General features: G+C 58.6%; 1 protein-coding gene and 1 long non-coding RNA gene across 5 annotated transcripts in view; one reads left to right on the top strand and one right to left on the bottom strand.

Annotated features, from left to right (window-relative positions):
- PLXNA2 (plexin A2) overlaps positions 1 to 25,003 on the bottom strand; it is a 207,636-nt gene extending 182,633 nt beyond the window's left edge. For all 3 annotated transcript variants that reach the window (XM_041757924.1, XM_041757928.1, XM_041757938.1), the window contains exon 1: positions 24,374 to 25,003. The gene's annotated coding sequence lies outside the window, so the exon portion shown is untranslated. The remainder of the gene's footprint in view (positions 1 to 24,373) is intronic.
- On the top strand, positions 50 to 12,113 carry LOC121492772. 2 transcript variants are annotated; one of them, XR_005988271.1, is made up of 7 exons: positions 50 to 1,207; positions 2,074 to 2,452; positions 2,969 to 3,382; positions 5,418 to 5,649; positions 7,989 to 8,930; positions 9,026 to 9,188; positions 11,802 to 12,113. It is a non-coding gene; the product is annotated as an uncharacterized LOC121492772 (long non-coding RNA). The 2 variants fall into 2 exon arrangements; XR_005988270.1 differs by having other exon boundaries at positions 9,026 to 12,113.
- Positions 25,004 to 25,652: the final 649 nt, after the last annotated feature.

Below are 25,652 nucleotides of genomic sequence, written 5' to 3'. Positions count from 1 at the left end.
TCCCCACCTGAGTCTAGCTCGAGCCACCTGGGCAAGACTTCTGGGTTTGGAAATGTGGGGAGGAGCAGAGTGGGGGGAGCTGAGGGTCAGTCCATTCCAGCCACTGCGGGGAGGGGCTGGGGGGGCACGACCGTGGAAGGGTGCGTGAGCTCAATGCCAGGCCTCAGCCTGTCCTACCTGAAGTCCAGTCACTCTCCTGTCCTGACTCCTTTGCTCTTTCCCCTCTGACCCTCAGGCTCTGAGGCTTTTCTGTACTCTAGGAAGCTGCCCAGAAGGGCAAGGTGGGGCTCCTGTGGAGAGCTCCTAGACTCCTGGGCAGAGGATGGGCCTGTCCACGTCTGTGAGCGCTGCCTCTGACCTTCAGGGACAACCCTCCCAGACAAGTCCGGACAGAACTGTGGGCGCGGGAGGCGGCGGGAAGGGAAGCACCCAAACCGAGGATGGAGACTTGGCTCCAAGGGGCCCTAGGAGAGTCGTGTCTCCTTCAAACCACACCCCCCCCAAATCTGGCTGGAATGGGTTAGAATTAGAACAGGCGCCACCTGGGAAATCCACCCTTTGGGCTCAGTATCTTTATCCTCCTCCAGGCCCCACAGCCACCGTGGTGCCAGAGGGAGGCCCCACCTGACCACCCGCCTCCAACCAGGCTCCACTGGGGTGTTCTGGGGTGACTCATGGGCCCCAGGCTTCCTTGGAAAGAGGAAGGCAACAGCGGCATGAGGCCCGGGCTGACCTCAGCGACTCCGACACAGCCCTTCCGGCCCCACGAGCGCACCAGCAAAGCCTCCCGACAGACAGAGCTTTCGGTTTGAAAACCAGAGGTTATTTTTAGTGACGTCCTGGGGCCGGTAGCAGGACGTGAATTCCTCAAGAGGAGCTGTGGAAAGGAAATAACAGAACCCTCAGATTCCCCAGCTGGACGGGGAATGACAAGAGGCCACTCGGGCCTGCCCCTGTCCCCGGGTAGGAAAGCTCCTTCGGCCTCAGGCAGAGGACAGAGGGTCCCGCGAGGAGCAGTGAGGAAGGCTGTGTCACCACCCTGCACTCGGGTCCGTCTCTCAGCAGGTGTGTTCTGAGACCCCCTGGCCCTGAGTTGGTGGACGTGACGCTCCTGCCTTCTCCACCACATGCACGCACACACGATTAGTCCGTGGCTGGAGGAAGAAGGTGCTGGTGGCAGAGGTAACGCCAAAGCACACGGTTGAGGGTAAGATCAACCATCTCGCCCCCCTGCCCACTCTCCTCCTGAGGCACAGTTTGAATAGGGCGGAATCTGGGGACTGTCTGGGCTCTGGGACACGTCAGTCTCACCCCCCTTTCTGGCAGGATGGGGGCAGTTACAGAAGGTACCTGTCAGGTGGTCACAAGAGCAAATGAGATGACGCGGGGAACCTCTTAGCACGGCGCCTGGGACACCCGGGACACAGCGAGTACTCAACTGGTGCCGGCGGTTATTATTATCCCTGAAGCCTCCCCAGGAGACTGCACTTCAGGAATCCTGCCAGAGCTCCCGAGCTCCCTTTTTGTTCATATTCTTCCTTTCCGTGGGAATAAACATTGTGGGTAGACCTTTGAGGCCCAGATCTCCCTGACCCGGTAAAGGGGCTCAATCTGGAAAGCCTGTGTCAGGGGAAACGGAATAGATCCAAGGGGATCTCCTCAATCATACTACTGCACGAGTCCCAGCACGGCTTGTTGGCAGCCAGTGGAGGCACAGAATGCTGGGAGGTGAACTCTGGATGGGAAAGTGGCCTGGTGGCTAGAAGGTACGAAGTCAGGGGGCAGGAGGAAGAGTGGGGGACTTGGGAACCCAGGATTCAAATCCTGCCTGTGTCCCCCGTGAGTACTATGGCTTTAAATGGTCTAGCATCTCCCTGAGTCTATTACTTGATCTTAAAAATAAAGGGGCCTGAATGAACCAGTTTGTAAGATTTCTCCTTTCAGATGCAGTGATACCCTTGAGCCTCTAGAGTCTGTAATTGAGACCTGAGGTCCTTCCGTGCTAGCTGGTAAGGCTGTCTGGGCTAGGAGTTCTCAACCACTCTAAGGGACTGTTTTCCACTCTTTAATCAGCATCTGCTCCGGGACAGGAGGCTCCTGGGACCTTCGGAAATGGCAGCAGCAGGCACTGGAGTCCAGAGGAGGTGTGGTCTGCAGCGCAGGGCTGGCAGGGGAGGCCCAGAGTCCACTTTGGGAATGTGGCTTTCACAAGGACAACGGCCTCGACGGCCAAGTTGGCCTCCATCTCTCCAGGCCAAGGCTGAAATTACCAAGCAGCCATTCCAGAGCAGGGCCGGGCTGGCAAGGATCAAGTCTCCGATCTGCGTTCAGAGGAAAGCAGAACCTTCGTGCCTCTGATGAGAGGCAGTGTGCTCTAATGGTTAAATGCGTGAGCTCTGAACTTGGATGCTTGGATTCAAACAGAGCCGACAGCTGCGTAAACGTGGTCAAGGTACTTAGCCGTCCTGTGATGCTATGTCCCTACCTATATAACATGGGATTGGTCATAGCATCTGTCTCACGGGATCATGACGATGAAGTCAGCTGATACATATAAAGCACTAGGATGATGTCCAGTCCATTTGAGAGGTTCCAGATACATTATTATTAATGTATTATTAATTACATTATTATTATTAATTATTAAATTAAATAATTATTAATAATTTATTTGTCAATATTTCCAGCTCCTCGTGAACTCCATCATCCCATGCTCTGTCTTAGAATGAATTTTCCAGCCTCGGTTTGGGAGAAGCCCGTGAACATGTGCCTATGACTTAGTATCCCTAAGCATTTCTTCCTAACCCCCAGTGTGTAATGTCAACCCCGGGAGGGTTCCCTTAATTACGCGTCCTCCTTTCTGTCGTTTCTCCCTCTGCAGCTGTTTGTGAAGTCAGTTTGTCACATGCTTTCTCAAGAGCCAAAACTTGCCTGTCTTCTCCCCTCCCCACCCCCGGTCCCAATCCAGGACACGCTGCTCCGGGACACTTGCCCTCTCGGCCATGCCGCCTCTGGAGACATCTTACCCAGAGCGCTCCTGACGCCACGGACAGGCCACCCTTGCCTCTTTGGGAGGCAAGTATCACTAAATATTTTATTTAGAGTGCTTGATGACACCATCTCCCCGATCAGGATCCAGGAGGCAGGTGTCGGTGACAGCCAGTAGAAGCATCTACTACCTTCCAGATCAGCTGCTGGAGGTGTCGGTGGCGAAGCAAGGAGGAAATGACAATCAGGCACTCCCAGTTCAGCTCAGGGCAGGATTCTCTCCTCCCTGCCTCCCCACTCTGCTGCTTTCCCCAGGAGATTGAGTGACGGGACTCTACGCCTCTACGCTTTCCCTTGGCCTCCCTCACAGCAAAAGGAGCCAATAGGAAGAGGGGTAAGAGTCGGGATACCATTTTTGCCAAACTGAGTCCAAGTCCAAGTGTCATACCCATGGACCCATCTGCAGCAACACCATCACCGCTATCTCCCTATCTCCACTGTCTTGTCACTGTCACCACCTTTGTCACCACCACTTGTACCCTCATCACCAGGATCCTCTTGCCTCTGATATTTTTCATGACAATAATGTAAAAGGTGCCTCATAGTCCTCCCGTGCACCAACGAGGTGGCTCACACAGCCAGGATCCTAAGGAGCCAGACAGTGACGGAGAAAAGGTGAGCGTGGCCACAAAGGCCGTGTCGGGAGAGAAGGAGCTAGCAGCTGCTCTTGGGTTTTACCACCACCTCCTTCCTCACCCACCGCAGAGGGAAGTCTGTCCTCTGTCTCAGCTCTCCTTTCTACTGAGTAGAGCCTGTAAAGCAGGAATTTGGAGCCAATACTAAAGGTGATTGTAAGATCAATGCACTTCTTTTCTTTCCTTTCCCCTTCCCTCTCTCCCTGTGTCTCTCCTTCCTTCCTTCCTCCTTCCTTCCTTCCTTCCTTCCTTCCTTCCTTCCTTCCTTCCTTCCTTCCTTCCTTCCTTCCTTCTTTCCTCCCTTCCTTCCTTCCTTTTTTCTTTCTTTCTTATAAAGAAATCAAAGCCCATAGAAAGAAAACAAATTGTCCAACATGACCCCAAATGAGTCCGGGACAGGCTAGACCTCGTGACAAATAGTCTAGTGCTTCCTCTGCTGTAGAGGAAAGGGTCCTGAGGGTCAGTTACATTCTGCCTCAAGACTGCCCTGCTTGGGGGAAAGAAGGTGCCTTTGATGGTGGCAGTCCCGTGACGGGCAGAGGCGAGCCTGCCACCAGGCCCAGGCCGACCCAAGGAGGCGATGGATTAAGGACCATGGGGGATGAGAAAGCCAGTCAATGGCGCCTTTCTGTGTCGGGAGAATGACCGCCTCTGACCTCCTCTAAGCCACAGCCGTGCTCACATGCGGGAATGGCACCCCCGTCGTGACTGGGGGGTGCTGGTGTCCCATGCCACATGCCTCCGGGCTGCGGACAACCTCACAGACAGGTCAGATGTAGTCTAAGCGACAAGAAGCCTCTTCTTCCCACAGAGAACTGCAGCAGGAGAGACTAAAGTTGGATGTTAAGGGGGACATCCTGTCTAGAGAGGATTCCTGGGCTTAACGCCAGGGAGACTACGGGCTTTTCTAACAGTGAGTTTTCCCCGACAGCTGTCTAGGAATACGTTTACCCAGAGGCGAGGGGTTGGTCCCAGTGACCTCAGAAGGCTCCTTCGGGTTTAAGACTCCGACGAGTTAAAGTCTATGAGGATAAAGTGTCTACATGTGGGATTCTGGGGCTCTGGCCTGCCCCCCGTGGGCGGCACGATCCTGAAGGACCTGTCATAATGTCATGTGCGCAGTCGTACATGCAAACATTCCGAGCGTCACTCTGTCTAACACGGACCTCGGAGGTAGTCCAGGCACGTTGGGTAGCACAAGGTGAGCGAGAGGGCGAACGCAGAGGCCCCTGGTAATGCCGACAGCTGAAAGGCCTCAATTAGAGTGAAAGGAGTTATCTGGTATTTAAATAATTATTAGATTGAAGGAATAATCATGGGTTTGAGCTGATTTTTTCCCCACTGTCACCCTGATGGCGTCTATAATATTATTATTCAAATGCCCATGATTCTCATTGAGGAGAGCCCAGGAGCAGGAGGAGAGAGTGGGGGAGGGGCGGCGAGCACGGAGGGGGAGGGGCGGGCGGGAGGCTCATTTAATCTCCATGTGACAGGGCTGCAGGAGGTACGATTAGTCTTTTTCTTATTTCAGCTGTCACTCATGCACAGACACCGAAGATTGTTATTAGCGTATTTTATGCACGCGATTTAAAGGGAAAAGGGGGGGGCCCGGTTGTGGAGAGAGGGAGAACTTCCTACAGAAAATAAAAGGACCAAAGGAACAATTTAGATGTCACTGCTATACCAGCTGCGTTTGCTTCATTAATCGAATGTCATTTTTTTCCTTCCCCCCAGACTCTGTGCTGTTATGTGAAGCTAAGTGACGACATCTCGCCCCGGAGCAAGAGGAGGACGGTGAGGGGAGCCAGAGGGGGAGATGGGGCCTCTGCCTCCGTGCCCCCTCGACAGCCATCCGGAGGAGGTGGAGTCGATGATGCTGGGGCCCTCCCATCCAGCCACGGTCTCCCACTGTGAGCAAAGGGATGTCCCCCCCAACCCCAGTCTATACCCCGGATTCCTGTCACAGGTGGGTAAGCCAGACCCAAAGGCCGAGCACTAGGGAGTAACAGAAGGAAATGTGGGAGGCCCCAACCGTCCCCGATCGGCGGGGAAGGGGAGCCCACATTCGAGGCGGTGAGGGTCTGGGTGACCAGAGCTGCGTGTGGTCCTCTGCCCTGGATCCCCCACGCCGCGACATGCCAGCGACTGGCTCGACCTCTTAGATGGCACAGTGGACAGAGGCTGGGTCCTGGCAGGAAAGGCAGGGAGGCGGGCGGTAGGAGCTCCATCGTGAACCCCCAAAAGTCATGCGTTGAAGTACTAAAGCCCTAGTGCCTCCGAATGTGACTGTGTTTGGAGATGCTGGCTCCATAGAGGTAATTAAATTAAAACGAGGTCATTAGGGTGGGCCCTAATCCAAATGACGGGTGTCCTTATAGAAAGGAATGTGGACACAGAGGCAGACAGACACAGGGGGAAGATCAAGCGGAGACATACAGGGGGAAGACAGCCATCGACAGGCCCAGGAGAAAGGCCTGGAACAGACCCTTCTTCCCTCACAGCCCTCGGAAGGAGCCAGCCTTACAGACCCCTTGGCTTGCAGCCTCCAGAACGGAGACAATACATTTTTGTCGTCGAGGTCACCCCGTTGGTGGCACTTTGTGACAGCAGCCCTAGTGAACTAACGTAGCGTTGGGGGGAGTACGGTACTGTGCCGTCTTGGCTCATGGACGCTGTTCTTTTAAAGGAAGTGGGTGTGTACGCGTGCCCGCGCAAGCACGCATGTTTGCACACGCCAGCACAGGGCCGAGGCATCAGGGATGTCAATCTCTTCACGTCTCCGTGGGAGCTGAAGGCAGCCAGCACACATCCTCTTTCACCCAGAGCAAACCCGGCCCGGAGAACTCATCCGCGCTGCCTTTTACCGCTTTATCCCCAGTGGGATCAGAAATGGGATTTGCTATCAGTCCCAGGTGGGGCTTCTCCTGCAGGGCTTCCTATCGCCCTTGCTGCTCCTGCCCAGAGGGGTAGGTGTGCCACCAGCACACCCCCGAGACCCCAAGGGATGGCCTGTGACTGCCTCCAACCCAGCCCAGCTCCTCTCCCGGCCCTGGTGCCAGACCACACTGCCTTGTTACACCGGGACGAGGGTTTTCTGCTGCCTTTTTTTCCCCAGCTCTCCCACTGGTGGCCCCGATGGGGCCCTGGAAACCACACCAGCTCTCCCAGGGCCTTAGCAAAACATGCAGTGTTTGTCCTCTCCTCTCACAGGCCATAAAAGCTTGGAGTTGTCTCCCTGAATTATGAAGGGCTCCGAAGACACACACTCGCTCGAGGGGTGCTGGAGGGGAGGGGGCCCGGCTCCTTTCTGGGGCAGGGCCCGGGCTGGCTTTGCAAAGTCAAAACAAGATTCATTACCCTGGGGCCAGGAGCTGGGAGATACACCGCCTGACCCTGCAGACCTGCCCCATATGTCATGGGCCTGTCAGAAATCTCCCAGAATTCCCTTTATTATCTAAAGGTCGCCACCCGGGCAGCGCTGAGAGAGCCCACGGTCTAAACTCAACTACAAGAGCAATCAATTTCAAGCAGCTGCTCCCCCCCCCCCCGCCCCCTTCCCTGGGCTCTGCCCTCTTCAACCCCCTCTGGGGGATGGCCAGGGAGGAGCATGCCTGGCCATGGGCACGTCACCCCTAGGGCAGAAGGAATTCCTGCGAGTTTGCGGGACCCTGAGCATCGGGCCCTGGGAGCAAGCCTGCCCCCTGCACGGCATGGGGCCTGGAGCCGTCACCCCGCTTCTCCCCGGGCCCCGCTTACACCATCCTAGAAGTGGGGCTACGGCTCTGGGAGGCGTTCTGGGAGTAAAGGGCAGAAAGAGGAATTCTCAGGCTCCTGGCAAAGGCAGGCTAGGCATAAAAGTGGGGATACGGCTTTGCTAAGCCGAGTTGGGGTCGTGCTCGGAGCCTTCGTGCCCCGAGGGCTGTGAGCAGCATAAAATAGCAACTGCCATTTGCTTCCTGTAAACAGAACTGATAAAAAAAAAAAGGAGCCACTGTTATGATAGTTATGATATTATTTTAAAAAAATATTTTATTTATTTATTCATGATAGAGAGAGGCAGAGACACAGGCAGAGGGCGAAGCAGGCTCTATGCAGGGAGCCTAATGTGGGACTCGATCTCGGGACCCCAAGATCACGCCCTGGGCCGAAGGCAGATGCTTAACCGCTGAGCCACCCAGGGATCCCAGTTATGATATTATGTATTAACCCCTGGCTCCGTGGCACACTGCGCTAGATCCTTTGCCGGTGCAAGGGAGAATTTTGTGATTCTCTTGCAAGATGGGCATTATTCTCCCCATTTCACAGATGAAAAACCCGAATCCTGGGAAGGCTGAATCACTGGACCGGCGTCATCCCGCTCGGAAGCGGGACTTTCCGACGGACACGTCTCCCCCACTCTTCCACACTGCCTATACGTATTTAGATGTTATTTTTCCACCAAACCCTCTTATCGCTGGTCTGGGAAAACTCCGCAGAATGTTAAGTAAGATCTGGCAAGTACTGTAAAGGTCAAAACCTAAGGCTCCCATTTTATTTTGGTAATGAAGCAGGGCTGGGGTGGGGGTGGGGGAGGTAGGGGTGGATTCTGGGGCGGTTTTGTGGCAAGGGGTCTGCTAGCTGGCAGTCACCTTTCAGAGACATTCCAAATGACCTTTCCAAGGAGCCTGGAGACGTATCTCCTGCCTTCTCACCCCATCCTTACTGTACACGGGGGAGCCAAGGGCTCTGAGGTTGGAATGGGGCAGGAGAGCAGGACACGGGGTAGAAGGTGCCCGACTAAATTGTTTTTTTTTTCTTTCTTTTTTTTTTTTCTGACTAAATTGTTAAATAAATTACGGTTACTCCACATAATGGCATATTATGCTGCCATTAACAGTAATGTTTTCAAGGAATAATGAGACAGCTCCGATTCACAGCAGTGGGAGGCAAAGCGAGAGAAAAGCAGAGGAAGGAAAAAAAAAATCCAAACAAAACACCAGGCGTTCCTCTCAGCTCTCAGGCAATGGCCTGGCCCTAAACCCCACTTCCTTTCCCTGCAAGCTGCCCCGTCTCTCTCCTCTTGAAGGAAAACCAGCATGGTCCTGGCCATTCCCTGGCACCTCCTGTTTCTCTTGGAGACCCTCCTGCCTCTCTACTCCCCGGTGCCCCCAGAGCCAGCCACGGACGTGCTCCAGGGGCAAGGAGCCTTCCCCACCATTGCTGCTTCGTCCTCATGGCAGGGAAGGGAGCCACTGGTGCCAGACCCAGGTGCGTCTTTCAAACCCCGTCCTTTCCAAAGTCAGGCTTTCCAAAGCTCCAGAGAGGTCTCTTTACCAGCAAGCCTGGCATTGTCTCCCTGACAGTGGTGCACGTGAGACTGGCCCAAACACTATCGGCAGCGACGGGCCCTGGTTTAAGCCACTGGCAGCTGAGATTGGGCCACAGATCTCCTGTCCGGTTTGTCTATTTGCTGGGCACATGGCCAGAGTGCAATAGCCACCTATGGAAGCACCTTCTGTTGCCCAGGTAGGCTCAAGGCTGGACTGCCAAGTACCCAAGTTCAAGCTCTTCCCAAGCTGGCTCTTCTTTCTACAGCTTCCCTTCCACCCCTCCCAGAGTGGCTCTACTCCCTGCAAACCGGTTCGTGTGCAGAGTCCCCAGGACACTTTGCAGAGTTTCACCGCTTGCAGATGCTCTCCCTGGAACACCTGTCTCCACTTTCTTCTTGGCCCATTCCAAACCCTGTCTGTCCTTCAAAGCTTCAGGAAGCCTCTAGGACCTCCCCGCCCCCAATCACCTCTGTCCCTTCCAAAGTCAATCAGGAACTGTCGTTTTTAACGCATGCTGCATTGCCTTGTCGGCTCTCTTATCATGTGACTGCGTCCTACCTCTGCATCGAATTAGAGGCTCTTAGCTAGGAGTGCAGGAGCAATCCCTCCTCATGCTCTTCAGCATCCCGTGCAAGGATAGCGTGATGCCTTTCACCCCATTCTGTGCTCAGTCTGAATCAGGGAGAGCAGGGGAGAGGGGAAGTAGCGAGGGTGCTGAGGTGCTTTTCTCAGCCACCAGTCTGCCCTTAAACATGGTTTGAACTAACACGCGTGGCTCGAGGATTTGCCACAACTGATGGAGGTTGTGAAGAAGGGAGTGAACTGTTTGGGAAGGACCCTGGCTGTTGTCCATCTTCAACGCACTGGGGAAAGAGGAAATGCCACTGGGAGGTGGATGAGATGGGGAGAAGGATGAAGAAGAATGGTGGTCGGTGGGGGGGGGGAGGCGCCAGTTCTGTTGGTGAAGGATGCACAACACAGACAGAGATGGTGCAGGAGGAGCCTTGGCAAGAGAGTTCCAAAGACACAAATTGCACAAGTTCACAGATCACACAAGATGTATATAGCAATAAGCAGCCAACTGACAGCAAGAGTGATCAAGAGCAGAGTCGGGTGGGGTGGCTTCAGAACAGGGCTCTTCCGTAAGGGGGTCAAAGTCACTGTGGGGCCTGTCTCCGGGCAGCAGGTGCAGCGAAGAGACTGTGGGCTTTGGGGACAGACCCCAGGTCTCAGGTCTAGCTCCACCACTTCCTAGTTCAGTGACCCTGAACCTGTTATTTAACCTTTCGGGGCCTCCGTGTCCTCAGCTGTGGAAGGACACCTCGTAGGCCTGTGGTGAGAATCAATGAGACAATGGGTACAGAACGTGTCTGCAAACTCCACGGTGTTGAATAAACACCAGTGACTCTTATTTCTGTGTTTGGAGAAACACCATACAAGGACATCACCTCCTTGGCAGCGAGCGCCGGCTGCCCTGTGTGTGCTGGTGACAAAGGCCGGAGGCTCTGTTTCAGCCAGGTGACAGGTGACTCTTGTGCTCAGGGAAGCTCCTGAGGCCCTGGCCTCTCAGGAGAAACTGGGTGCTGCTGGTCCCTTGTCGTCTTTCTCCCCAGACCCCTGAGTCCCACGCTTTCTAACAAACCCCCTACTTGCTCTCACCTCGAGGGTGATTTAAGGGCTGCTTCTGCTGTTCTTGGTGATTCATCCAGGTGCCCTTGGTGGGAAAGAGGGAGGGAAGGAGGAAAGAGGAAAGCCAGCCCTGGGGAGGAGGAGCGGGAGCCGAAGCCCAGGACAGTCCCTGGGCTGGAGCTCTGAGTTCTCTGGGCTCCTCCCGTTGCCGGGTCTGGCCAGCATGTGGGGTGAAATCCCCCCGTGTGAGCCTGCCTGCATCTCCTCCTCTCCGGGGCTCTTCTGAACTGACAGCCCGCCTTCGAATAAAAAGTTGTAACTCCTTTTTAAGAGGAAGCTTCTTAAGCAGGCTGTGTCCCCACCCTGTACCTTCCCACCTTCAGGTTCTATTATTCTTCTCTCTTTGTCTGAGACTCTGAGCTCTTGCAGAAAAGATCCTGAGCTGCCAGGCAGCCTCTCTTAAGTAACAGGCACGTTCACAGGCATGTACACGAACAGGAGAAGTGCGCTGGAGCTCCATAAAAGGGACCCATGTGGCCGGGGAGGTGGCTGCTGTTCCAGAAAGAGATCCCGTCCACTCAGGGGGCTTGCCTCTGCCCAGATGCACCAGCACTCGGTCTGCAGGAGCCTTAAACACCTGCAGTGGCATCAGGGCCTCGCTGAGAGCCTGGCAGTCCTCCCGACTGGCGATGTCTGGGACCCCAGCCCCGCTTGGAGGGAAAGTGAAGGCCCCTGTTATCAGACAGGCTGACACGGGGAGAGAAGAATGTGCTGGAGGGAGAGCAGGGGGGACGCAGGCTGGTGCAGCAGTGGGGGGCGGGAGATGAAAAGAACTCCCAGAGTGAGAGAATCTGTCCCCCCACCTCCCCCACCCCCCGATGATGAATGGGGTGTGAGAGAAGAGTCTGGAAAAGGATAAACAGCCAGGAGGGAAGCAGGAGGGAGGGAGGGGCGAGGAGAAAGAATGCTGAGGTCAAAGAGCAGAGAAAACGCTCTCAGGAGTGATTGATTCAAGATCCAACATGTTGCACACCCGCATGGGCGCACACGCGCACACAGATGTGCTCGGCCGTGGCCTCCCCTCCCACGGCCCCGCCAAGGTGTGCGAGCAAGGCTGCTTCTCCGCCAGAGCCATCCCGTGTCCTCCGGAAAACCTCTCTTCTGCTGTTTTGTTCTCGAGGCCCAGGACCTCCCCCGTCACAACCGCCCGTAACAGAAGCTTCCGTGTGCACCGTGATTTCAGAGTTCACTATGCCATCTCGTTAGCGTCCCCGTCCCGCAGCCTTGAGGGAGCGGCAGCAGTGCCGCTTCACAGGTGAGAAGGCAGGTGTTCGCCAGGTGGACTATTGTGGCCAAGGTACTAGATGTGGAGGTGGGGCTTAGGGCTCCTGTGGCCTTGCTGCTCTGCCGCCTGGGCTGGGGGGGGGGGGATGGTGGGGGGCACCACCTGAGATTGCCAAGGAGAGATCACGTGCTCCAGTGGATCCGCCAGCCTCCAGGTGGGCACGACGCTGGTCATACTCGGGGACATGCTTTGAAATGGGGGTGGGGTATCAGGAGCGCCACTCAGAGTTGAGTTCTTGGGGACTGTGGAGGCCTGGTGGGGAGCTCAGGGCCACCTGCAGAAGGTCACCTGGCTCCCTCCCTGCCCTGGCTGGTGAGAAGGTGGGGGGTGGGGGCTGGAGGCCTGGTGGGGAGCTTGGGGCCACCTGCAGAAGGTCACCTGGCTCCCCTGCCCTGGATGGTGAGAAGGCAGAGGGTGGGGGGAGGGCTAGAGGCCTGGTGGGGAGCTTGGGGCCACCTGCAGAAGGTCACCTGGCTCCTGCCCTGCCCTGGCTGGTGAGAAGGCAGAGGGTGGGGGTGGGGGGGCTAGACGCCTGATGGGGAGCTTGGGGCCACCTGCAGAAGGTCACCTGGCTCCCCTGCCCTGGCTGGTGAGGCGGAAGGTGGGGGGGCTAGAGGCCTGGTGGGGAGCTTGGGGCCACCTGCAGAAGGTCACCTGGCTCCCACCCTGCCCTGGCTGGTAGGAAGGCAGGGAGCAATGGGTGGCCCCAAGGGCTGGCACAGGTGATGGCCATTGGAGAGATTCCAGAAGCAGGACTTTGTCAGGAGAGGGGCTGGGGTGCTAAAGCCCCCCCCCCACACACACACCTGCTGCTCTTCCCTGGGGGGCAGAGAAGTAGCCGCCACCTGCCCCTCTGAACGCCTGCCGGCTTCCACAGTCCCCGCAGCCAGCCCGGGGGAGCAGAGGCAGCTCCTACCTGCCCGGGGCCTTCTCTCCCCCACCTTCCCCGCTCTCCCCTGGCCCTGCTGCTCTTCACTTCTCAGCCCTGGCAGATCACTGATTAATTCGGGGCTGTTTAATAACCCTTCCATTTCGATGAAACAAGCTGTCTTGTTTTCTTTATTTTTAACACCGACTTTCGTTTCTTTGCTAAGCATCGTACTGTCATTTAAATTTCTCTGTCTCCAACCAAGCTGATAATAGACCGGAGTGAGCAGCTGCTTCCGTCCTGTTTATGACAATGATTAGAAGTTAGGGCTGTGCGAGCCGAGAGCTGACCCAGACTCCGTGCCGACGGGTGGGCCCCGGCTCCTGGACCGAGTGCTCACTTTCACGTGACTGCGAGAATTCTGGCTCCAGGGAAGATGAGGGCTTAGCCCAGCCTAGCCTCCCTGGCACCCCGCTCTGGGGGGAGTCGAGGGGGTGGGGGGCTGGGGTGGGGGTGAGAACCAGCTCTATTTACTATGGAATTAAGGCCAGCAGCTGCGGGTCATTCTCACAGCCCGGGCCAGCCCTCCACCTCACTTACAGCAGAGCCTCTTCCTCCCTTGTATTTACTGAGCAGCAACCTGGGCCTCCAGGTGACGAGACCTGGAAGCGGGTGCAGATCTCAGCCATCACCTGCTGTACCCTTCTGCTCCACAGAGGAATCCCTTCCTGAGACCAGGGTGTCGTCTTCCACCCTCTGTTTAAAGTCCCCAGATGCAGCAGGGCTCATTGCCTCCCTCGAGGGCCCCTTCTGGGGCCGGGCTTGATCCCTCTCTCTTCCGCCCGCTTGCAGGACTTACACTGAACTTGTGTGAGCATCATGTATGTGCCTCCCCGACCTCCCGGGCCATATAGCAAGCCTGTCACGAGCCTGGACAGGGACATGCCTTCCGCATGAAACACTTGGCACATAGTACGCATTCAATAAACGCATATTCCATCAAACTGAATTCTATTGCACCACCTTTGATCTCTGCAAGTAATGCACCCTTCTTCTACCTGGCAGGCTCCTGGCCAAGCATCTCCTGCTTGCTCTACCTGGGCAAGTGTCCTGCCTCTTCCTGTCCTGAGGTTCTACACTGTGGCTTCCCTGGGGGGGTGGGGAGAGGGAGGCCAGGACCCTGCCTTTCCCTCTGGGCCCCGAGGGACTACACAGCTGGTGGAAAGCTCAGCCAAGAAAGCTGCGGGCATGCGGAGGGCGCCAATCAGGTGGCCTGGACCAGGTCCTGTGGCTCCCAGCTCCCGGCTCATTCCCTCTGCGTTGGCCCCGGCTGCCTGAGAAAGCTCACAGGTGCACGCGTGGGGCCCAAACTCTGGCTGGCCTGCCGCTCCCGCTCCCGCTCCCCTCCCCAGCAGCCTCCCAGCCAGCCCCGTCTGCAGGCAGCTGCTCGGGCCATTGTCTCACCCTCTTCAAGTGCTGAATGCTGAGTCTATAGAGACCGAGACACAAACAGTGCCCACAGCGCCTCTCGGGAGGGAGGGGCGGCCTGGCCTTGCCAGGGCCATTGACTGTGCAAATAGCAAGGCTTGCAGTGGTGGATGGAGGAAAGCTGGTTGCAGCAAGTGAAAAGAGGGGGGCCTTTGCACAGCTCCAGGGAGAGGCCGTCTGGGTGTCCTAGGGCCCGCAGGCCAGCAGACGGGGGAGACATCGGTGTTCTCAGGGACTACTGCACCGAGGGAAAGACAGAGACAGAGAGATGGGGTCGGTGTCTGGGCACAGCTGGGACAGAAGAGACTGGAAGAGAACGTGGCTGAGGGCAGCTCGCCCAGCTGGGTGAGGCTGGGGCCAACAAGCCTCCTCGCGCTTGGAGGGCAGTGAATGGCCACCCACTGGTGACTCGGGCCCTTCTACTCACCCAGTTGGGTTTGGACTCAGGCTTCGCATCTATGATAGGAGCCTGGGCGGGCGCTTCCATCACACACTCAGAAACACTTCCCAGGCAGTCCACCGAAAACACCCATTTCGTTTGTAAGTCAAGCTGTTTTCTCAGAAGCGATTTATTTTTTAAAAAGATTTTTTATTTGAGACAGAGAGCGAGGGAGTGAGAGGGACAGAGGGAAGAAGGAGAGAGAGAGAAAGAACAGGAGTGAGGAGGGAGGAGCGAGGGAGAGGGAGAAGCAGACTCCTCACCGAGCAGGGAGCCCAAAGTGGGGCTTGATCTGGGGAGGACCCCAGGATCGTGACCTGAGCTAAAGGCAGACCCTTAACTGCCTGAGCCACCCAGGTGCCCCTCAAAAGTGATTTAGAAAGGAAAAGGCACCTTGCCACACTCATTTTCCACAGTAGGCTGTTGGACCCGGCTGCCAACGGGCAGGACTCTCTCCTCCCAGAGCCACCTTCCCAGGCTCTGTGCTTCCAGCAAGGGACAAGGCTGGGTGCCAGGGGGCTGTTGGGGCTACAAGAAGACACTGACGCATCTCACAAGACATCCTGCTGTTCTGTCCACTGATCAGCGCTGGCCAAGGACCTACGTGGTCCCGCTTGGGCTCTGGGGCCCAGCTCCTGCCAATGCCCTTCATGCTGAGTCGGCCCCATTAATACACTCAGAGGAGCTCTCTCTGCAGGAGAGGTTCAAGCCTTATTGCAGGCAGGCCGCCCGAGGCCCCTGAGATCTGCGCCTTCTCCCGCCAGGCCAGGCTGACTCCCAAAAATATGCCAACTGACCAGTTCTGTGACGGCGTCAGCTCAACTCTTAAAGCAGCAGCCACCCAAACCCCACGAGTAGCACATTCAGAATCCAAATTCCAACCCCCTCCCACCCCGCCTGGCCCACGGTTAAATGTTAACCATGAGCCATGCGTGTGCCCCCACAGCATCAGGAATACGCCTGGCTTCCCTCTCCCTTTCCAGTTCCCCTGGGACCTTTATCTATTTTTATACACAAGAACCTTTAGCACATAGATTTCCTTTAAATAAAATCTTATTTTCTCAGAAAGTTCCAAACAAATTCAGAGAGACAGAGAAAGAGAGAGAGAAGGAGAGAGAGAGAGAGATGTCCCTAGCTTGGCGTTATTCCTGCTCTAAATTTTAGAATGGTTTTGCATATTTGCAACAATTGTCATTTTTCCAAATCCCCTAACTATCTTCCTATGCCTGGCTCCGGAAACAAAGGGACACGACGGTGCCTGGGTAGTCACGGAAGGCACGCGTTCCTGCGTTCCTGCCGTACAGATGGAGAAACTGAGATGCAGGATAAGCAGCAGGGGCCACCTCTCCTAGAGTGTCTCAGGGCTCCCTCTCGCCTCCCTCCTGTGATCAGAGAGCAAATGGTGGATGAGCCCCCGTGGCAGGTGAGAAATCTTTGAGGAAGAGGGGAGAGTGACAAGTGTGAGCGAAGGCCCTTTGTTCCCGTGCGTTAGGACCTTATGCTGACAGCAGACCCTTCCTGGCCATCTGTTCCCACACCCTGCTCGGTAGGGCCGAACCTCCTACACCAGGGTGCCAGGTGTGGCTTCCCCTGGGGTCACATGCAATCCATATCATTTGCCCCAAGTGTCTCAGCGCTGGGCCCTCTGGGCCACAAAGCTGAAGGGCCCCGCACCCTGGTGGTCCCTCAGAGTGGGCTGCTGGACTTGACATCTGTTCATTTCCGGATCAAACTCAGGAAGGGAGAGAAACCCTGGTGGTGTGGGTTTTCATCCCACTGAATGCCAAAGGGTTTGGCTGGAAGGCCTAGGGGGCTGGTTGGGGTGAGGGTGGTGTAGGGGGCAGGCTTGTCAGGTGACCGTGAAATCCTGACCCCCACCCCCTCTGGGGACACACCACCTGGGCCAACGTGGAGCAGATAGGGCTGCTGACCCACAACAGGGCTCTCCTGTCTGGGGACAGGGGAGGAGCCTGGGCTTCCTGTCTGGCTCTGACCTAGGCTTCCAGGGAGGACTCTGAAGTTGAGAAAATAGGCTCTTCTCCCTCAGGTATCTCTGGTGCCCAGGAGGGGAAAAAAAAAAAAAAGGAAGCTGGGGTGGGGGTTGGGGGGTGGGGAGCAGTCAAGGGAGGTGGGAGGTCAGAGGCCAACGTAATATTTACCCAGCCCAGCCGAGGCCTTTCGCTTTTATGAAGCAGGAAACCACTTCAAAGCAGCAACATCCCCTCTTGCCACTTGTGTCTGCTCTCTGGTCCCCCGGCCTGCACGGGGCAGGCAGGGCTTTTTCACCTCCACGTCCTCTCCTCCTGAACCTTCCCTCTTCTCCCTTAACAGAAGGAGCCTCTGCTCTGCCTCCGGCTCAGAGAACTTCCACAGCTTGCCCATTGGCCCTAGGGCGGTGACAACGCCTAGGCATCCCTGACAGCCCATCTCTCCCAGGATTTCTCATTTCCTCAGTGGGCGGCCTACCACTTTGGGACCTTTGGGACCTGGGGGCGGGGTGGGGGGGAGGTTCTGGGGTTAGTTCCTCATCCGAAGCGCCCATTCCACAACAGGACTGAAAACAGAAAAATGAGGACAAGGGGAAGCCTCAGACACCAGAGTCTAGTGGTTCTCTCCATTTGGGGGGATCATAGACGTCCCTCTTTCTATACACACACACGTCACATACCTATACAAATACACGTGTATTTACACAGGTATAGACACAGATATAGCTATCAACGGCCTCCTGAAGCCCAAGCATGCCCCCCTGTTCCGTCTGCCCCAATGCAAGATCTGTCCACCTTAGATATCATTTTAAGGTGCAAGGAGAGTACAGCCTTCCTCTATAGGGTCGGATAAAGTTTTTTTCCATTGAGAAGAAGTCATCCTCCTTTTCACCTCCTTCCATCCATCCTCCCTGCCTTCCCTCTGGACAGAAACCTTAACAAGAGATTGGTTCCCTCTCCAGGCAGGGAACAGGGCAGAGGTGGCTGGTGGCCTTGGCTTGCCCTGCCCAGCCAAGGTGTGGGGGTAAAATCCGAATTCTATTTCTGCCGGGTCTGACCCGTTTAATGAGTTCATTCAGGTAAGAGCGGGTGAGTTAACAGCAGGATTCTGGACACCGAAATGTGAGCACAGATGAGTAATAACATTTCCCGAGGAGCCACGGGGGCACCGAGCCACCCACCGGCTCTAGAGGACGGAAAGGGATGCAATTTGCATAGAATGCAGGGTGGAAAGCCCTCAGGAGTGTGGGCCGGGTCCTTGCTGTCGGATGTTGGCTAACACAAAACAACTGCAAGGCTGGCGGTCCCCTGAATATCCACAGAGGATGAGGGGAATTAGGGGTAGTTCTGAGAACAGAAATTCCCAAGGGCCCACTGAGGTTCTCAGGCCTGCGAGTCTCTCTCCTGGAAATCTACACCTTCCAAGGACCAGAGCCAAAGCTTCCAGGAGCTTCTGTGCCTTCACTTCCTTGCCTTCCCCCTCCCCGCCCCCCACCCCCAACACTGTTAACTCCATCCTGCCTTTTACTAAAGGCTCCCTGGAGGATCCTTGGCTTAGATCACCCACCCCCCCCCCCAGCCCTCAGCACATTGTTTCTTGGAGGTAGGATCTCTTACATTTTCATCTTTGTTTTGCTGCTCCTCCATCCCTAGCCTTGCACAAGGAAGTGACTGGTTTCTATTTGTTTAAAAGCAAATGGATTCCAATTTCTGCTTTTGGTGTCTTCCTCTTTGGCTCACTGCAAGGGCAAGACACGGGGTGGGGGGAGGTAAGCTTCCATAGACCAGGGGTAAAGTTGGAGGGGATGTCCTGGGGTTCCCCCCTCATCCCCTCTTCCATAGCCCCCACCTCATCTCCAAACAAGCCACCAAGGTGGGAAGAAGGGAGGGTGTTTAAAGACAGGAAGAGAAAGCCTGGGAGGTGAGCTCCCTGATGGTGCACTGGAGGCGCCTCTGTCCGAAGCCTCTGTCCTCTCTCTCTCTCTCTCTCTCTCTCTCTCTGGAAGCTTCAGAGAGAACGTTGTTGTGGGGGGCATGGAGGAAAGAGGTTCATTCATGGGCCATTCACGCGGAGCCCCAGGATCCCTCCCCCTCTTCCTTCTCAAAGACAAGCTGAACCTTCCGAGGGCAACCCCGTTGCCTTTTATCTCTCATACTCTAAAGTAATTTTAGCCAAGGAAAAGCAGGATTAAACTTTCATAACATGATACATTTATCTTGTTTTCCTTCTTTTCTCTCTCTTCCCTTCCCTCCCTCCGCTTGACCCCAGGTAGATGCGAGCCAACCGGAAGCCAAGATGAGGCATCAGGGGCTCTGCTATCAGATCCGAAGGGATGCGACTCTCTGGCCCCCTGCCCGTCCCCAAAACTTCGCTGTTTTTCCAGAGCCCTGTTAGACAGTTCTCATCTCCGCAGATGAGAAAAGCCTCTGGACTCTGTTCCCTCTCCATATTGTCCTCTGCTGAAATGAAAGAGGGGGATTATGACTCAGAGAAAGGCTCCCACAGAGAATATGAAGAAAAGATTAAATCGGCGATACAACGTTGACATGCGTTCAGTTCCTGAAAAGTCTTTCTAAAAAAGTCTCCTCGGGAGCAGGTTTGCTACCACCTGGGAGGATCTCGAAAATCTACATTTAGGGAGCTGGGGGCTGGAGGGGATGGGGGGAGGCATGTGAAGGCGGCTTGGGCTTGGGCCAAGAACTTCTGCTGCTGATAAAGGAGGCCCCAGCCGTCGGGGGCGGGGGGGCGGGGTGCAGGCCAGCAGACTGCACTGCCTGCTAACTGGAGACGGCACCCCCTTCCCCGGGGCCCACCCCGGAGGCATCCTGCATCCTGCCTACTGAGCCGGGGCAGGCCTCTCCCCAGCCTGGCTGCATGCACTGCTGGGGCGCCTCCGGTGACTGCTTCCCCAGACGGCGGCCCCGAGGTCCCCTGGCAATAGGACCCCACCAGTTGTAGTCTCGGGGTAGTGACAGCTGGGAGTTTCTAATATATCTTTTTTTTTTCTTCTTAAAAAAAAAAAAAAAAGGCACAGAAACCACAGTTTCAGGCCAAGCCTGGTTTTCAAGATCCCCCTCTAGTGGAGCTGACCTGCTACTTCAGCTCCCCATGGCAGCCGGCAGCCCGGATGGAGCCTCCCCTTGCCTGGGAAGAAGGACTCCCTTAGCCTAGACTGTTCTTTCCCACACGCTTTCCGATTGCTCCCAGCTCTCTGTGGCCTGCTCACACCGCCAATCTCTCCGTCCTTATCTTCCTTTCCCGGCACCCTGCTTCTCTGGGTCCCCGTGACTATTTCTACATCTGGACTTGGGCTTTCCACGTGCGACTCTGTTCCTGCATCTTGTGGGTCTGCAATGCTTGGTTCATCTGCCGACTTTTTATTTTTTTATTTTATTTTTTTAAATTCTGAAGTTCAAGAAGCCAGGTCTGATGAACTGGCAATGCTATGACACGGCCTTGGATCAAAGGACCGACTCTGGGAGAGCCCAAATAGGGACCCATCAGCCAGATCATAGAAGCACTAGGACAGTCCAGTGCTCCTGGAGGAGAAGAGAACTTGGACGGAAACTCTCCCCTCTCCCATGCCCCAAGCAAATCTGGGCCCTCTGTGTTGATCCCTCTGCTTGAAACATGGTAGAACGTGAGCTTGGCGCTCTGGCTTTAGGGTCTTGAGTGGAGCCGGTCTGCTCCCCTCAATCAGTTCTCTCCACCAGCCCCCCTCCCTGCTTCCTGGTGGCTGAGATGCACGCTGCCATGAAACAACAGGCAATGCCTGGGTGAAGGGACAGCTGGCAGGGGGTGGGAAGAGGGTGCCCCTGCCAGGGAAGGCGGGTGGGGGTGGGGGAGGGTAGGTAGGGGCCAGGACTGAGCCTCTGGCTGGAGCAAGGAGGGGAGACAGAACAAATGTTCCGCTGAGCCAGAGGGGGATGCAGGGAACACCTGCTGGGCTTCTGGGTTTCTAGACCTATCTTTTCCCCTGAGCGGGAGATCTGGCCCAGGCCCGGCAGGGGGTTAATGGTTAACCAACTCTAGGAGCAGGGAACTTCTGCACTGCTCAGGCCTAAGCCTGCTCTTTCAGCTGTCACCCTCCCCTCCTCCGCTTCCTTTACACTCTTGCCCGGTAGGGACCCTGCTCCCCAACAAAGAACTTTCTCGCCTCTATTTCTGCCCTCGAATTCCAGATGGAACAGTGTGGAGCTAGATAAAGAGGTTCCATATGCCCCAGTGCCAGGGAATGGGGCCCCGGAGAGCCGGAGGGCTAAGCCGAGGAGAAAAGGGGTGTCCCCGTTCTTACCATCCATCCCTCCCAGGGTGCCTTTGGGACCGGCCGTTTGACCCCAGGAAGAACTGCCTTTCTCTGTCTCCGCAGGGCTCACCTTTAGAAATGACCAAAAAAGAAGTGGACGCACACCCAGCCTTCATGTACTCTAATCAGGCATGAAATCTTTGTAACTAAGTGAAAAAACTGTTTCCCATAAGGGAATCCGTTCCATTCATCATTGTTGGAACTGAGCATATGTGAAGGGGAGAAAAAGAATATTCACATATAATGAATTGATAGCAGACTGGCCCTGGGTGAGGGTGGTAGTGATGGGGGTGGGGGTGCAGACGAGCTGCAAAGCGACAACACCTCGAAGCCAGTCTCCCTGTGGACAGTCCTGAATTATTTGTAGTTAACAGACTGTAACACGATGCTCCAGTCTCTTTACGACCAGAATGGGGGTGGGGTGGGCGTAGGGGCTTCGGCTTGCCTTGGAGCTCCTCACCTCTCCATTTGCCATGATGGACAGAAGTATATCGGGCCCCGGTCTGTGTGTGAGTGGAGACAGCTGTGTGGCAATGCAGAGGGACAGCTGGGGGGTGGGGGGGGGGAGCTGTTGCTGCTGGGGACAGGAATCGCCTCCCCTCACAACAAATCTCATATCTTGGGGAGGCAGCTGTAGAAAAGGAGGGCAGGATAGCGACTATAAACCCCCAAACAGTGACAACTCCAGCACCATAAATATTCCATAGTACCCGAACTGGGGAGTTTCGGCTGCTGCCAGCTGGCGCCTTGGATATTTAACTGTGGCACTGGTTTCCCCTCCTGCGCCTGTGTTTTCTTGTAACGTGCCCATGAAATAAAGATGAACGGACTCATCGGAAGTATTGGCAAATGGGAAAAGGGGTCCAGTGGAGAAGTAGCTGTTTTTTGACGGTTTTCTTTTTTAACCTCATGCTATAAGCACAGGCTCCAGGATTCCAGATGGTGAACTTTCACATTTACTACACCTGCAGCGTTTGGCGGGTCAAGCATGTTGGAGGGTAGGTGCTCCCCAGCTCTGGGGGGACAGGGATAGGTACTCAGGCCAGCTCCGAAATGGGAGTCACCAATCTGATAATGACATGGTTTCTTTTGGGGGATGGACACGTAACACCACGGTTTGCTCTTCATCTGGACTTGGGTTGAAAGGCCAACCAGCCCCTCTGCTCTACTACAGGGTGTGAGGTACCCCGATCCTCCTGTCCTATTAAAGAGACTGGGATGGGGGGGCGGTTCTCCTGCCAGACCCATGATCCCTGGGCAGAGGAGACCTTCCGCTACTTTACTTTACCCCTTCGGATCCTGCTGATCCTCGGCAGCAACCCCACCACACCTCGCTCCAAATGTCATTTCCATTTAACTGCTTTGCAAGCCAATTTGCCCCGTCCTAATGCAATTTGCTGAGGACAGTGAGGGAGCAGAGAGGGCAGCCTGCATTGCCCTCCCTTTATCAGCGGGTCCCTGAAGAGGGTCGGCTGGGGGCCTGGGGGACGGAAGGGAAGGCTCCTTCAGGTCATGCAGGGAGGGCAAGTTCTAGGATGAGGGAGGGTCCGGGGAAAGGCGGACATGCCAGGTGGAAGAAGGGAAAAGAAAAACAACCTCACTGGGATATCTTGACAGATTGCTCTCAGTTTTCTACTCTCTTGCCTCACTCCACCCCCCCCCCAACGACCCCCCCACCCCAGGCCAGCCAAGGAGGAGAGATCACAGGTAATTAGTTCAAACGGTGCTGTGTGAGGTGAGAGGGAAGTTAATGAATTCTCTCTTGCCAGGAGGTCAGAGGAGAGAGGGCTGCTAGCAACTCCGGGAGCTTTCTGGGGTGATTGCACAAAAGTTGTGCATTTCAATTAGGAATAGCTGAATTCCTCCAGCCAGAGCTATCTCTTCCGGGGCTCTGTCGCTCTGTGGAAGGCCCCAGAATCCAAAGCCTGCCCAGAGGGAAGAATGAAGTTTCAAGGTCTGGGAAGGAAGCCCAGCAAGACAGGAGCCTGCTTCTGTGTTGGGCAGGGAGGGCTGAACTTGACTCCCGGCCCTGAAACGTCCAACCCAGCCCAGACACCCATCTTAGTCAGCGGCTCCCGGACCTTGTCCGCTGTGCTTGTGAATAGCAGGAAGGGAATGAATGGATCCCCCAATTTTTGTGGGTTCCTCTGAGCTGCTAGACGCCCCCCCCCCTCAAATCACGGCCACAGCTATGCCCCCGCCGCGCCCCCGCCGCGCCCCCGCCGCGCCCCCGCCGCGCCCCCGCCGCGCCCCCGCCGCGCCCCCGCCGCGCCCCCGCCGCGCCCCCGCCGCGCCCCCGCCGCGCCCCCGCCGCGCCCCCGCCGCGCCCCCGCCGCGCCCCCGCCGCGCCCCCGCCGCGCCCCCGCCGCGCCCCCGCCGCGCCCCCGCCGCGCCCCCGCCGCGCCCCCGCCGCGCCCCCGCCGCGCCCCCGCCGCGCCCCCGCCGCGCCCCCGCCGCGCCCCCGCCGCGCCCCCGCCGCGCCCCGCCGCGCCCCCGCCGCGCCCCCGCCGCGCCCCCGCCGCGCCCCGCCGCGCCCCCGCCGCGCCCCCGCCGCGCCCCCGCCGCGCCCCGCCGCGCCCCCGCCGCGCCCCCGCCGCGCCCCCGCCGCGCCCCCGCCGCGCCCCCGCCGCGCCCCGCCGCGCCCCGCCGCGCCCCCGCCGCGCCCCGCCGCGCCCCCGCCGCGCCCCCGCCGCGCCCCCGCCGCGCCCCGCCGCGCCCCCGCCGCGCCCCCGCCGCGCCCCCGCCGCGCCCCCGCCGCGCCCCCGCCGCGCCCCCGCCGCGCCCCCGCCGCGCCCCCGCCGCGCCCCCGCCGCGCCCCCGCCGCGCCCCCGCCGCGCCCCGCCGCGCCCCGCCGCGCCCCGCCGCGCCCCGCCGCGCCCCCGCCGCGCCCCCGCCGCGCCCCGCCGCGCCCCGCCGCGCCCCGCCGCGCCCCCGCCGCGCCCCCGCCGCGCCCCGCCGCGCCCCCGCCGCGCCCCCGCCGCGCCCCGCCGCGCCCCGCCGCGCCCCCGCCGCGCCCCGCCGCGCCCCCGCCGCGCCCCCGCCGCGCCCCGCCGCGCCCCCGCCGCGCCCCGCCGCGCCCCGCCGCGCCCCCGCCGCGCCCCCGCCGCGCCCCCGCCGCGCCCCCGCCGCGCCCCCGCCGCGCCCCGCCGCGCCCCCGCCGCGCCCCGCCGCGCCCCCGCCGCGCCCCCGCCGCCCCGCCGCCACCGCCCCCCGCGCATCCCTCCGATGGGGGGCGGGGGGGGCGGGGCCGCGGGTGGGGGGCGGGGGGCGCCCGGGGCGCGCGCGCTCGGGCACAGGCGCGGGCAGGCGCCGCTTACCCGGCTCGGCCGACGTGTCCGTCCGTCCGTCCTTCCGCTCCCGGCCGGTGCGCCCCGGCCGCCGGGCTGCCCCTGCCGCTGCCCGCAGCTCGCGGTCACGGGCACGGCCAAATCCACGCGGAGTCCGAATGCATACGGGGCTGCACGTCCGTACCCCCGGAGGGGCCCCTGGGGCTCGGGGCCGCGCGCCCTCGGTGCCCCGCCGCGCGCTGTGGCCGGAGGCGCGGGGGGTGCGCGCGGGGCCCGGCGGCGTGGGTGTCCCTGCTGCGGGAGCGGCGGAGCCCCGGCTGCCTTCAGGGCTTCCCGGCGCGACTTTCCGGGCTGCTCTGACATCAGCGAGCCCGGCGCTGCTTCCTTCCCTTCTGGCTGCCCGGTTCGGTCACGGTCCCATTTCCTCCGGGAGCCTGGCTCTCCAGATCTGTCTCGGGGCCGGCTCGGCCGGCTCCGGGGCCCCGCTCGGCTGCTCGCCGCTGCCCGGCCCGCGGGGTCTGCTCGGGCCCGCTCGCGCTCCCGGTGGCACAGCCCGGGCCGCTGCGCCCCGGCCGCCCTCCCGCTCCAGCCTGGCGCGGACGCCGCTGCGCCCGGCAGCTCGGGCAGCTCGGGCAGCTCGGGCAGCTCCGGCAGCTCCGGCTCCCGCGGTGGCGGCGGCGGCGGAGCCCCGAGCGCCGGCCTCCCTATATTACCATGCAGCTCATTATCATAGAGGCCGCGCGCGTTAACCCGCTCCCTGCCGGCCGCGCCCGCCCGCCCGGGGCCGCGCCCGCCCCTGGCACCGCCGCGCGCCCCCCCGCGCCCCGCCGCGCCCCCGCCGCGCCCCCGCCCGCCCCGACCGCCGCCTCCGCGAGCTGTCAACAAAGGACCAGCGGGTTCGGCACCCGGAGGCCGCCGGGCTGCGCGCCCTGCGCCCTGCGCCCTGCGCCCTGCGCGGCCCGGACCCACCGGCCACCTTAAGTGGCCAAGGGGGCAACGGAATCCTGCAAGGGGCGGGGGCGCTGGGGACTCGGGGGGAGGCCTTGAGATCGCAGCCGGCCAGCACCCCCCATCCACTCCGCACCCCCGCACCCCCCGGTGCGCGGAGCTCAGCACGCGCCCGCCCGCAGAGTAGGTGAGGGCAGTGGGGAGGTGCCCCCCCACCTCCCCTAGCACCACCTGTCACCGCGTCCATCCCCATCCCGCACACGTCCCTCTTCATCTCTAATGCGAGTGGCGGGGTGAGTGAGGTTGAGAACAGAGGGCCTCGGAATTGGAATTGGTGGCAGCAAATGCCCACCCCCGCCCG

Source organism: Vulpes lagopus, chromosome 1 (genome assembly GCF_018345385.1).
Source record: "Vulpes lagopus strain Blue_001 chromosome 1, ASM1834538v1, whole genome shotgun sequence".
Taxonomy (NCBI): Eukaryota; Metazoa; Chordata; class Mammalia; order Carnivora; family Canidae; genus Vulpes; species Vulpes lagopus.
This window is presented reverse-complemented; position numbering and strand designations above follow the sequence as displayed.